Here is a 13,447-nt window from a genome sequence, read left to right as displayed (position 1 = left end):
ACGGGGCAGAGCAATGGGGGCCGCTTGTGCCCCGACCTTTGCGAACCGGTATCTGGGTCAATGGGAGAGAGACATTGTCTTCCATGAAAACCTGTCCCAATATACAGATAGGGTAATAACATGGATGTGTTACATCGATGACATCCTCATCTTATGGCAGGGAGACAAAGAATCTTTTAAGAAATTTATCCAGATTCTTAACACCTATGATAATAACCTTAGGTTAACCTATGAGATGGACAGGAACCAAATTAATTTTTTGGATATTACCATTAGGAAAACAACAGATGGTCGAATAGAAACAGATCTCTATAGGAAGAAAACAGCGACCAATAGTGTTCTTCATAATGACAGTTCACACTTTTCATCAGTTATAAAAAATATACCCAAGGGGGAGTTTCTTCGACTTAAACGAAATTGTTCTAGTACAGAGGACTATCAAAAACGCTCAAAAGAATTAAGTACCAGGTTGACCCAATGGGGGTACAGTAAGAGATCTATTAAAAAAGCTATTAATTCAACCAAATTGGTGGATCGAGTAGATTTAATATACCCCAAAAAGAAAAGGGAATCAGACAACAAAATTCATTTTGTTGGAGACTTCTGCCAGCAATAGAAACAAATTAAATCAATTGTACAAAGACATTGGCCTATACTTATGTCAGATCAACAATTGGCCAAGTCATTGGATGAGAAAGTTAATTTTAGCTGGAGGTGCGCACCCAACCTACGCGATAAACTGGTGCAAAGTCATTATAACCCAAGAAAACGGATGTTAACTGTAAAAGGCTCATACAGATGTGGATCATGCAAGGCATGCGCAGTGATGGTTAAAACTACTGAAATACATGATAGATATGGGCAAAGATATATTATCAACAATTTCATAAATTGTAACACCAAAGGAGTTATTTATGTCTTGAAATGTACCTGCAATAAGATCTATGTAGGTATGACTAGTCGACCTTTAAAACAACGAGTCCTTGAACATGTAGGAAGCATTAGAAATGCTGCTATGGACCACAACGTTTTAAACCACTTACCTCTGTAGCACGCCATTTCCTACAAATACATGGAGGAAGGTCTGACGATCTGTGCGCATTTGGGATAGAAAAAATATCCATGGGCATAAGGGGAGGGGATGTTATGAGAACACTGCTTCAAAAAGAAAGCAGGTGGATTTTCTTACTCCACTCCCTTATGCCACATGGTCTCAATGAAAATATCAACTACTCTAGCTTTCTGTAGATCCTACTGTATTTTAGGACAATCTATACCATCTGTATTTATATACATTAGATAGACATCGGAGGTACTAGAATAAGTCTGGATTCAATGCATGGAATTACATGACATTATAATGGAATATCTTGAACATCCGTAAAATATATAGCCATATAAGATATTGACAGTATAATTTTTATTCTCAATATTTTTGTATCTAGAATCACAGGTGTACTCCTCACTTGGATCAAATCATGAGTAACATAATTTCATTTTTATATATCACCAGAATAAAGTCTGGACTTAATGTATGGAATTACATGACATTATAATGAAATATCTCGAACATCTGTGAAATATATAGCCATGCAAGATATTGACAGCATAATTTTTATTCACAATACTTCTGTATTTAGAATCACAGGTGTATTCCTCACTTGGGTCAAATTATGAGTAACATAATTTCACTTATATATCACTTTCTAAGGATCTTACAAGTATTTGTTCTCACATTGAATATGCTCAGATTGAATCTCTGTCATCTGATACATATAATATTAACATTTTCACAATTGTCACATTATAACATAATATATTGGTATTTCCACGTGTCAACTCACAGGGAATCTTAATGTCCTTGTCTCTCTTTTTTATCCATAATTAATATGGTCTTGTCATTTAGAATAATCCATGAACAATATATGGTCTTAGCACATCGAATTTTTGAATTTTTTCAATTATTAATTCACACTCCTTTCACGTTTTATTCCCAACATATTTTTAATATTTTTATTATTTTTATTATTACTCAATAGCAATGTAGCGCACCAACTCATAATAATTTGGATAGCGCACTAATCTATAATAATCTTGACATGTGGAAACATTCAAGGTAACCATGCTATAACTTATATATACTTACCGAGATGATATATCCGTTTCCAATACTCATCCAACTTACTAGTGGAGATGTTTAATATGGAACTAGTATGATAAAGCTCCCTACTGGTCACTGTGACTGTCAATCATAAATGTAAGCAAACTATTGGTCGCTGTCAGTTTATAAACCTCTAATCCACAACAGACAAGTAATTCCCATGAGTAAGCCGATAGGGCGAAACGTACGTCGGGTAGCGTGACGTGTCACGTCACAGACCCGGAACTAGGGAGCCGATCAGCGGGATTTTCCTGTGATCGTGCCGGAGATTAAGCTCACTATAATCCTATTTAGCAGGTTCATTCTGACATGCTAGCAATCCTCTTAGGAAATAGGGACGATAGGCCTTGTGCCGGCTAACCCCGGCTAATTAGATAGGTAGTTTCGTACAGTATATGTTTCATCACAATCAAGGTGGGACACTTCACCAATATTGGTTTTACCACATAAGGACATGGTTAATAGTATTTCCTGCTACAATTTGTTAATAGCAAGGAGATTTCTCCCGTAATACAGCGACCAATATTTGATGTTTTCTCACAGTTCGAGTGTAAATTCATTGCTCATTATTAACGGAGATCATATACTGCGGATATACCTACTTAAGATATTTAGTTATCAATTTCCATTTCAATTGTGCTTTGAATCTTTGTGTGACAGAATAATAATTTGTCTAATAAATTTATAACACACACAAGGCCAATCACGCCATAGCTGCATAGTCGGATTAAGGGGGGGCACAGGGGGCATGTGCCCCGGGTCCCCCTCTCTCTGAGGGCCCCCCGCCGCTGCGCGCATAACCTCTAATGATTTTTTTTTTTCTTCCTCTTTTTTTATTTTTTTTAATGGCGGCGGGGGGGGGGGGGTTGCGGGCGGCCAGGTTCAGGGCTCCCTTCGTTGGTGGGGGGGCAGGGAAGCAAAAAAAAGAAAAAATATATATATATATACTCACCTGATCGCTGCGCCGGCGTCCCTCCTCCTCCCTCCTCTCTACACTGTTAACACTGAATGACAGGCGTGATTTCATCAAGGCACGCCCGTCATTCAGTGAGGAGCAGCGCGGAGAGGACCAAGAAGACAGAAGAGAAGAAAGAAGCTAAAAGAAAGGTAAGTAAAAAAAAGAAAAGGGAATATCGCAGAAAGGCACAGTATGGAGGAAAAAGGGGTAGAAGAAAGGCACACTACTGAGGAAAAAGGGGGAGAAGAGAGGCACAGTAAGGAAAAAGGGGTAGAAGAAAGGCACACTACTGAGAAAAAAGGGGGAGAAGAGAGGCACACTACTGAGGAAAAAGGAGGAGAAGAGAGGCACAGTAAGGAAAAAGGGGTAGAAGAAAGGCACACTACTGAGAAAAAAGGGGGAGAAGAGAGGCACACTACTGAGGAAAAAGGAGGAGAAGAGAGGCACAGTAAGGAAAAAGGGGTAGAAGAAAGGCACACTACTGAGGAAAAAGGGGGAGAAGAGAGGCACACTATGGAGGAAAAAGGGGGAGAAGAAAGGCACACAATGGAGGAAAAAGGGGGAGAAGAAAGGCACACAATGGAGGAAAAAGGGGGAGAAGAGAGGCACACAATGGAGGAAAAAGGGGGAGAAGAGAGGCACACTATTAAGGAAAAAGGGGGAGAAGAGAAGCACAGTATGGAGGAAAAAGGGGGAGAAGAGAGGCACACTACTGAGGGAAAAGGGGGAGAAGAGAGGCACAGTAAGTAAAAAGGGGGAGAAGAGAGGCACACTACTGAGCAAAAAGGGGGAGAAGAGAGGCACAGTAAGGAAAAAGGGGAGAAGAGAGGCACCCTATGGAGGAAAAAAGGGGAGAAGAAAAGCACACCATGTAGGAAAAAGGGGGAGAAGAGGCACAGTAAGGAAAAAATGGGGAAAGGAGGGACAGTAAGGAAAAAAGGGGGAGAAGAGAAGCACAGTAAGAAAAAAGGGGAGAAGGGAGGCACAGTAAGGAAAAAGGGTGAGAGGCACAGCATGAGAAAAAAGGGGAGAGAAAGGCACAGTATAAGAAAAAAGGGTGAGAGACACAGCATGAGGAAAAAGGGGGGGGAGAGAGGCACAATAGTGGGGACAATTAATTAATTTAAGATGGGGTGGTTTGGGCGCTACTGAATGTGGGGGTGAGTTTGGGGAGAATGAGGTCCCTTTATTAAATGTGCCTATGAATTATTTAATGGCAGTGACGGTTGCGGGAAATAGGTATATTTCTGAAATGTAAAGACTATTCATTTATTGCTGGGGCTGTTTGAAGGGAGGGAAATAGGTTTATTTATTAAATGTGAATACTATTATTTTAATGTTGGGGCTGGAGGAAGGCCTAATTATTAATCATGGGTGGTACTGATTTAACGCCGGGGTGGCTGTCATTTTCTAAATGTACCCATTTTTTTTCCAAATAGGGCCCCTAACATTCCAGGATCTAGATAAGCCACTAAAGAAACCTGCAGCACAGGTGGTGAAAGTGAGAAGAACAGGTAGGAGAGAGCAGCAACGTCTGTGAAATGTTGTGATTCTAGTGGGACAATCCCAATTTTTGGTGACCGTTCAATGGTGTACACAACAATGCAGGTTTTTTTTGTCTGTAGGAGGGTGGCCTGGCCATGCCCAATGATGCATTATCAATGGTATTTTAATTTGCGGTATCATTACTAGTTTTAATGTGCATTATAAATTTTATTTTTAAAGTGCGGTATCATTGCTAGTTTTAATGTGCATTATAAATGTTATTTTAAAAGTGCGGTATCATTGCTAGTTTTAGCGTGCGGTATCATTGCTAGTTTTAGTGTACGTTATTAATGGTATTTTTAATGTGTGATATCATTGCTAGTTTTAATGTGTGGTGTCAATACCCATTTTAATGTGGTGCTTTGGTGATTGTTTTAATGTACAGTATTTTAGTTTGTGGAAGCAATGATTTTTCTTATGCAGACAACCTAAGCGAGCCCTCTGGGAGAGCTGTAAGTGTCATACTGTGGGCTGTAGGTGATGTAATGCAGGACGTGTCCCTATGCCCTTAATTTTAGATTTTAGGGGCCCTCCTGTCTTAAGTGCCCCGGGCCCCCCGATGCCCTAATCCAGCTCTGCATAGCTGGAGACCATTTGATAACTTTAATCTTGGACCTTGTTCCACTGACCACAAGCCTATTCTTTCCTCTAATAAATGAAGGATACAATAGTAAAATATGAATGAACATCGGGTAAAGTGACGTGTCACGTCACAGACCCGGAACTAGAGAGCCGGTCAGCGGGATTTTCCTGCGATTGTGCCGGAGACCTAGTTTACCATAATCACACCCAGCAGGTTCATTCTGATATGCTAGCAATCCTTTTAGAAAATAGGCACGATAGGTCTTGTGCCGGCTAATCTTGGTGAAGTGTAAAGGTTGTTCCACACAATATACATGTTATTACAACCAAGGTGGGCCACTTTATTAACATTGGATCCATTATATAGGGAAAAGGTTAATAGTATCTCCTGTTATAACTGTTTAACAGCAAGGCCATTGATCAATATGTGATGCTTCCTCACACTCCGATTGCAAATTTATTGCTTACTACTAACGGAGACCATATTTGGTGGATGTGTTTTGATTCTCTGCGTGATAGAACAATAAAGAATCTGCCCAATATACCTATAACATATTCAACTGGAGACTATTTGACAACTTTAATCTTGTACCCTGCGTTATTGACCCAAGCCTATCTTTTTCCTTTAGTCAATGAAGGATGCAACATTAAAAATAAAAAATAAAAAATGAATGAACGTTATACATGCACATATACTGATATCTAGACCTATGGGGAATTGATAGTTTTCCCCAACTGATATAACAGTATTTGCATATATTGTAAGAAGTATTATAACAAATATATGAGCTAATCTGGTTTCACGGTGCACGATTCTGATAATGAATAAATCAGAAGAAATTAATTATTATTGATTCAGCTACATTTTCAATCTATGAATGAAGTAACCAACTAATAACACTAACAATAATAATCTTTTGACCGGCTCCTTCTAGGGGTCAATTTTATTCTTGTTTACACTGTTTTCTTATCTTTTGCACTTCTATATTTTTAAACAATTCGCCTAGTTCTATTATATCTGATATTTGCCCGAATTTTTAACTTAATTACTAATAAAGTTGATTTTATTTAACAAAATTTCTATGGACAGGAGTGCCCCACATACTACTTTCTTCGGTTGATGTCTAATATCAATTGAATTCTTTATATATTCTGGAAACTTTATTTCACAAGATTTAGTTACCTTATGGGCCATTCCTTTTGTTCCCTTGGAGAATCCTGTTGTCATCACAGCTATTGATGGCTCCCGACTTCCTAAAGGTATAATTCGTGCCCGGACTAAGTTGATTTGCCTTAATATCGGAGCACTACATTTTGAAAGTATTTCCTTCCTTATCATGCCATGTACTACGTCACGAGTCATCTTGGGCCTTCCATGGTTTCAATTCCACTCTCCTCAATTAGATTGGAAGACCTCTGAGATTCTATCATGGGGCCCACAGTGTCATTCTGAATGTTTACACAAAGTGAAACCTCTTTGTTCTTCCAAGATGATTGTACCATCAGAATCTTCTACACTACCTCCTCAATATCAATCATTTGCTGATGTCTTTGACAAAGTGCGTGCAGAGATTCTTCCTCCTCATCGTTTGTGGGATTGTCCTATTGAGTTACTACCTGATAAGAGTCCACCTAGAGGTCGGGTGTATCCTCTCTCCCAACCAGAGACTGAAGCCATGTCTGTTTACGTATAAGAGAATCTCCAAAGAGGATTCATTGGACCTTCTCTTTCCCCACTTGGGGCTGGGATCTTTTTTCAAAAAAAAAGACGGCTCTATCCGTCCTTGTATTGACTATCGTGGCCTTAGATCGGTGACTGTGAAAAATCGGTATCCCATCCCTCTGATTACAGAATTATTTGACCGAATTAAAGGAGCTAACATCTTCACGAAGCTAGACTTGAGAGGTGCCTACAATTTAATCCGTATTCGGTCTGGAGATGAGTGAAAAACCGCTTTCAATACTCGTGATGAACATTTTGAATATTTGGTAATGCCATTTGGACTTTGTAATGCCCCAGCCGTTTTTCAAAGTTTCATTAATGAAATATTCCGGGATCTCCTCTACTCCTATGTTGTTGTATATCTAGATGACATTCTTATTTTTTCTAAAGATCTGGATACTCATAGAGAGCATGTAGTTGAGGTACTAAGTAGATTCCGCAAGAACCATCTTTACTGTAAATTGGAGAAATGTTCATTTGAAGCTACTTCTATGCCTTTCCTCGGTTTTATTGTTTCCGGATCGGGTCTGCAGATGGAACCAGAAAAAGTTCAAGCTATTCTAGACTGGCCACTTCCAATGACTCTTAAAGCCATTCAACGTTTTCTAGGTTTCGCAAATTATTACAGACAGTTTATTTTGAATTATTCTGCTATCATGGCTTCTATTACAGCTCTTACTAAGAAAGGGGCTAATCCTAAAAAATGGTCAGCAGAGGCTTTAGAGGTCTTTTCCTATCTTAAAAAGGCCTTCTCTTCAGCACCCATTCTCCAACAGCCAAACCTTTCGCAGCCTTTCTTTTTAGAGGTAGATGCATCTGCAGTTGGAGTTGGAGCAGTTCTCTCTCAACGTTCCTCGGTCAATCGTCTGTTGCCATGTGCCTTTTTCTCTCAAAAGTTTTTGCCAGCTGAACAAAATTACAACATTGGAGATAAATAATTATTGGCGATGAAATTGGCCTTATCTGAATGGCGATATTTATTGGAAGGAGCACAACACGTAGTGACAATCTTCACTGATCACAAAAATCTGTTATATTTACAAATGGCACAGTGTCTCAACCCTCGACAGGCTCGATGGTCCCTCTTTTTCTCTCGTTTTAATCTTCATGTCACTTTCAAACCTGAACATTTGAATAAAAGAGCGGATGCCCTATCTCGGGCTTTTGACACTTTAACAGATTTAGATCCTCCTGAGAATCGTCTCATCTTGGATCCTAAGTGCCTATTGGCTTCTACTGTGTCTCAAACTCCTCCTCCTGGTAAATCTTTTGTTCCCAAAACACTCCGGAGAAAGTTATTACGCTGGTACCATGCCTCTAAAATTTCTGTTCATGCAGGATTTCGGAGGACTTATGAGCTAATATCTCGCTCATTTTGGTGGCCATCCATTCATATTGATGTTAAAGACTTTGTGGCTTCCTGTGATGTTTGTGCTCAGCATAAATCTTCTCGTCTGGCTCCTATCGGACCCTTGTTGCCTCTTCCCATACCCTCTAGACCATGGACTCACATCAGTATGGATTTTATAACTGACCTTCCTCTCAGTAGAGGTTACAATACAGTTTGGGTGGTGGTGGACTGCTTTTCAAAGATGGCTCATTTTATACCATTAGAAGGATTGCCCTCTTCCTCAGTTTTGGCACAACATTTTATTAGAGAGATTTTTTGATTACATGGATGTCCTCAAGAAATGGTGTCCGATAGAGGAGTACAATTTACCCCTAAATTCTGGCGAGCACTTTGTAAAGCTTTAGGAGTCCAGCTTAATTTTTCCTCTGGATACCACCCACAATCAAATGGGCAGACGGAGAGAGTGAATCAAGATCTTGAGACTTTTATTCGCATGTTTTCCTCTGCTTCTCAGGATAATTGGGCGGATCTTCTGCCATAGGCAGAGTTTGCACATAATAATCTGTTTCATGAGTCCACTTCTTCTACTCCATTTCATGTTGTATATGGCTTACATTCTGGTTTGCCAAAGTTTTCAGCTCTCCCTCCCACCCATGTTCCTGCAGCTACAGAGCTCATTCAAAATTTTTCGACCACCTGGAACCAAGTAATTTCTCAGCTCAAGAAAACTTCTACTCGATATAAATCAGCGGCTGTCAAGAGACGTAGAGCTGTACCTGCTCTTAAAGTGGGTGATAAATTTTGGTTATCCACTCGGAACATTCGTCTTAAAGTTCCTTCTATGAAGTTCGCTACTCGATTTATCGGTCCATATAAGATTTTGAAAGTCATCAACCCAGTGTCCTTCAAATTAAAACTGCCATCCTCACTTCGTATTTCAAATTCCTTCCATGTTTCCCTGTTGAAGCCATTAATTATTAATCGTTTTACTTCTACAACATCTTCTTCAACTGTACCAGAGCTTTCTCAACAGGAGGACTTTGAGATCACTCAGATTTTAGATTCTAAGAAGGTTCGAGGACTGATTAAATATCTAGTGGATTGGAAGGGCTTCGGTCCTGAGGAGCGTTCCTGGGTAAAGTCTTCTGAGATTGATGCCCCTGCATTGTTACGCAAGTTCCACATCAAGTTTCCACGAAAAATCATCTTTAAGTGTCCAGTGGCCACTTCTAAAAGGGGGGGTGCTGTCACACGCCGGTCCCATAGCTAGGTGCTAGCGTGTGACTTGCCCTTTAAAGAACTATGTTGGTGCTTGTCTTCTGCTTCAGAGTCTCTACCTTTTCATGCCTGTTTTATGTTATCCTAATTGGCACCTCCTTCCGAAGCTTATTGGTTCCTGAAGACTATTTCAACCTCCTGTGATCAGGGACTCATTGCCTGATCTTCATGTTACTCACACTGCCGTGGGTTCTGGCTGCATCCCTGACTCTTTGACTTTTCCTGGATGTTATCGGTTGCCGAGATTGCTTGTCATCACTGCTCTCATCGGATCCGCTGTATACCAGTTCATGGTCATCTACAAGCTGAAACTATCCGTTGATTTCCATCTGCACATTGAACTGTCTCGTGAGTTGCCTATTACATCTGCGCTCATATTTGGCTCAACTACCTCTCTGCTCAGCTGTCCATATTCTTTATTGAACTACAATCAAGTTATCTTGTCATCTGTGGTTCTATGTCTGGCACGGCTATATTACTACTCTGCTGATTATTAAGTTGCTGGACTGTTCTCAAGAATATATTGCCGAGCTAGTAGCCAGTTCCGTTATTCAAGTTGTGTGCGTTATCAGCTGTATCTTGTTAGTAATGAACTCACGCCTTTTGGTGAAGTTGGATTATCTGTGACTCCTAGTGTTACGCACGGTTGGACTGTTATTTCCACGCTGTACTTCTAAGCAACATTCCATTGCATGTTTCAAGATTACCCAAGTTCTTGGACTGCATTAACATCTCCTGTTCCGCTGTTTGAACCATTACGTTACCTGTAAACCATCTGCTAAAGTGAATCATAGTCCATCTGGATCTGCCAAGTCTATCTACTATTCATATTGGACTTTTAGCTGTATCAGTGATTCTCCTTTATTGCTGTGTGTGGTGTGAACAGGGCCTGATTAAGGGTTCTGGCCGCCCTAGGCTAATGCACCCGTAGCACCCCCTCCCCCCCTTCAAACCAATTAGGAAAATTCAGGAGTAATCTCCAGCAAACAAATTTAGACAGATTCTCTTACCTGTTCTTGCTGTTCTTTCTTGCAGCTTTGTTGTCATTTAGCGGCCTTCTGGAAAGCTGGGGTCCTGTTTTGAAAATGTGCAAACATTAGAAACCCTCAATGATTAGGCTATTTAGAGAGCATCTTCATGAATCTTGAAACAGAAGGAACTCTGACAAGTGGGGACATACATTTAGAATTAGTAAATCCCTGTTAGCGTTGTGCTGGTGCTCTTGCAGTTCTACAAAGGGGGGAATAGAAACAAGTGACCAAATAACTGTTCTATACAAGTGATTCAGTTTTTCAGCTTTTTCGATGATGTAGGAATGTTACTGCAGTTAAGGGACTTTCTAATCCTAAAACTCTATGGCCTTTCAAAGAAGCTACTTTGACGAATTCAAATCTAACCCAATGGTGGCACACAGTTTAAGCTCTTTCTTGCACAGCTTGCACATTACACACTATCCCCTTCAAAACACATGCTGTTCCCTTCAAAACGCACACTGTCCCCCATTCTGCACACACTGTCCCTCTCATACTCTCTCCCCCTTAGAACACACTAATCATATAAAGACAAAATGTCACATACAGCTTAAATGACCTTATACTTTTATAGTACTTTATTAGGAATAACATTCAAAATCTGACCTTCTTTGTAATCAGGGAGATTTTTTTTAAGGGGTATTAAGAGGGTTCCAGTAAGATGAGAGACAGTGGGAAAAGTACACGATTTCAAGTGATTTGCTTAAACAAAAAACTAGATTAAAAGACATAAATAAAATACTAACCTCAGTCTTAAAGTGTACCTGTCATACAATTTTTTTTTTTTTTAAAAAAAAGTAACAGCTCTAATAGACAATTATTTGGGTATGGCAACCTAGAGAATTTTTCATATAAATTGTATTGCGCTGTTTTTTCTGATAAACTTATTAGACACATCACATGTCTGTCCACTCAGATTCGATCTGACCAGTCCAATTTGGATTCAAAGTTCTAAATAATTCATGCCAGAGCAATCATTCATTACACGGGACCAAGTATGTGACTATGTGGTTTTAGTAGTAAGGTAATGAGATGTAAAGATTGAAAGCAAAATTCTGCATTGAGTTTAACCTTTAAATACTTTACCATTACACTCACATAGACCTGCCATTAATTTAGCACAATTCCAGAATCTAGAGTTTGCACCTGCTCCAAGCATTATCCTGAAACCTAACATAATCCAAGCATTAATCCTAACCCTTTACATTATATATGTATAAATTATAAATATATTACATATTTATATATGTATAAACTGTAAATATATAAAGGGCTAATAGTGTCACAAAAAATCATTTACTCTGAAATGCATGCAAAAGGTTCAAATTTGGGGCATTGCACACGATTTGGTGCAACACTCTGGGTTTCAATGTAATGTTCTTTGGAAAAGTCTAAATAATGAGTTAGCTAAAGAGTTATCCACCAGAGCTAGAAAGCTACACAGTAACAATGCCACCCACCCCTGTGATGTCATATCAGTTTGAAGCTGGGAACCTCTGGGATGTGACAGATTCAATTGATTAATATCAGCACAGAGAGGTAACTTGCCTGCAAACAAAGTATATATATATATATATATATATATATATATATATATATATCATACTTGCCAACTCTCCCGGAATGTCCGGGAGACTCCCGCATTTTGTGAGAGTCTCCCGGACTCCCGGGCGAGTGTGGCAATCTCCCGAATTCTGCCCACTTCACTAGGAAGTGCCCCACTTCCTAGTGAAGTGGGCAGAATTAGATCCCAAACGCCGCGATTCCCGGTGAATCGCGGCGTTTGGCCCCGCCCCCGCTGTCAAATGACGCAATTTGCGTCATGACGTCACAGGGGGCGGGGCCGAAATGACGCGATTTCGGCCACCCCGCCCCTTCACGCCCCCCTCCACTGGCTGGCTCCCGGAAGGGAGCTGAAGAAAGTAGGTAAGTATGATATATATATATATGTATATATATATATATATATATATTATTTATCTAGACACTCAACCAAACAAATCCTTCCTCTTCCTGGACTTATTGCACACACATCCACACATCGTGTACTATGGTAGCTGTGACCTAGCAGTGTCTGGATCACTGCACAGCCCTTCCTATCTCTGGCAAGTGAGGTCCCTGGCAGACAAACTCAGAGGTATGGTGATAATCTCAGTACCGCTTGAAGACAGAGGGAACGAGTTCTGATGCTGAAGATAAGCTGATCAAGCCAGACACGCCCACTCCGAGCAGCTTCACTTTCTCCCTGCACTGCAATCTGCACGCTACAAGTAAGTGCTGTACCAGTGACAAGGGAGGGGGAAAGTGGAAGGAGAAGAGGGGAGGAAGGAGTGACAGTGTTGAGGAGGGGGGAGGGGCGCCTCCGGGTAAACACAATCAATAGTAAAAAAAAAAAAAAGCTAATTTTTTTTTAATTGCTGTCGGCGTTGCGCCCCCCAGGTCCCAGCGCCCCAGGCTTCAGCCTGATCAGCCTATTGGTTCATCAGGCCCTGGGTGTGAAGGTTTCAAGTGTTCTATATTACCATCTCAGCATTGAACTGTTACTGCCTATCTTGATGCTTCATTCTTGTTAATGGTTACCATCTGAAGTACTTCCGTGATTGTATTGTTTTATGAACTGCCGTGTACTCAGCCCAGCTGAGTTTTATATATACATCTGTTATCTACTGTTGCTGCATCATCAAATTAATATACTAAATTGCAACACTATATCATCGTCTGTGTATTCTTCCTTGTTCTGCTCCCAAGTTGAACTATCAACCCCAGCGGGTTCTGTCTCCACCATCCTCTGCTTTTATCATTCTGGTAGAGGTTGGGG

This window comes from Mixophyes fleayi, chromosome 1 (genome assembly GCF_038048845.1).
Source record: "Mixophyes fleayi isolate aMixFle1 chromosome 1, aMixFle1.hap1, whole genome shotgun sequence".
NCBI lineage: Eukaryota > Metazoa > Chordata > Amphibia > Anura > Limnodynastidae > Mixophyes > Mixophyes fleayi.
Note: the sequence above shows the minus strand (reverse complement) of the source record.